The sequence below is a fragment of the Dipodomys ordii genome, unplaced genomic scaffold (genome assembly GCF_000151885.1).
Source record: "Dipodomys ordii isolate 6190 unplaced genomic scaffold, Dord_2.0 Scaffold92, whole genome shotgun sequence".
Lineage (NCBI taxonomy): Eukaryota > Metazoa > Chordata > Mammalia > Rodentia > Heteromyidae > Dipodomys > Dipodomys ordii.
The window spans coordinates 2,354,647-2,355,776 of NW_012267308.1; the positions used below are offsets into that span (position 1 = coordinate 2,354,647).

A 1,130-nucleotide genomic window follows, 5' to 3' on the forward strand; every position below is an offset into this window, starting at 1 on the left:
TTAACCACCAAAAGGCCAGACATGGAGCTGTGGCTTAAGTGGTAGAGTGCCAGCCTTGAATAAAAAAGCTAAGGCACAGTGCCTAGGCCCTGAGTTCAAGCTCCAGGATTGGCATAAAACAATCACCTCAATAATAAAGTAATATTTTAAAAAAGTAATTAGATCTCAACTCTGTTCGCATCCACAAGTATGGTCAGAAAGCCAAAGCCTTTAGCGGTAGGGTAACTGTGGTCAGGTGGGGTGGTGCTCAGATCGGCACACGGAACGTTTACCTGAGTACACAGTGAACTTTCACCGACTTCTAGACCTCTCCAACCCAGGACAGGACGGTTCAAAGCCCCCCGACACCCCGCCAGAGCCAAGGTGAGGCCCGAACCCCACAAGCAGCCCACCCGTTCGCTCTTTCCCGCCAGAAGAGCAAGTGCCCGGGTTTGCCTTGGTGGGCGTGGCTTATCGCTACGCCCGCCCACGTCCCTCCCGACCAGCAGGGTCACCTGACCCGCCCGCGTCTCACGTGATCGGCCCCGGCGCCGCCATCTTGCGGCTCCCGAGTGAGGAAGAGGGAACGAGGGAAGGCAAAGAGGGGAAAAATCCGGGAGAGAGGCGGGTGAGGAACGAGAGTGAGGGCACCCCCCAGGCCTTGGCCGGCCACCGGAGGCTCGCGGAAGCAGCAGCCGCCGCCCGACCCTCAGGTACCGGGGCCTCCCACACACACACACCTCCGCGCGCGGACCCCGCCGCCGGCCATGTGCGAGGTGGGCCCAGGCCTCCGCCGCCTGCACCGGCGGCCTGACACCCGCCCGCCACACAAGGCCCTGGCCCCGCCAGGCCCGTTAGAGACAGCACCTCCCCGTGCCTCTCCCCCCCCCACCCACCCCGTGCTCACCCCGGGGGCGGCGGGGAGGCCCCGCTGCTCCGCTTCCCGGCCTCCTGTCACTCCCCCAACCCAGTCCCCAGGCCAGGCCCCGCCGGAGCCGGTCGCTGCTTTCCTGGGGCTTTCTTGCCAGAAGGGAAAAAATCGCTTAGACCTGCCAGGTTGGCACCCAACCACTCGCCAGTTTACTCGCGCCCCCTCCTACCCCGCCTCCATCCCACCCCGCCCACCCAGGGTATTGTTTCTCCAGTGGATC

General features: G+C 63.5%; 1 protein-coding gene across 1 annotated transcript in view; it reads left to right on the forward strand.

Annotated features, from left to right (window-relative positions):
• The first annotated feature begins 600 nt into the window (after positions 1-600).
• The window catches only part of Znf507 (zinc finger protein 507), a 22,102-nt gene continuing 21,572 nt past the window's right edge, over positions 601-1,130 (forward strand). Inside the window, exon 1 of the mRNA XM_013026356.1 lies at positions 601-692. The gene's annotated coding sequence lies outside the window, so the exon portion shown is untranslated. The remainder of the gene's footprint in view (positions 693-1,130) is intronic.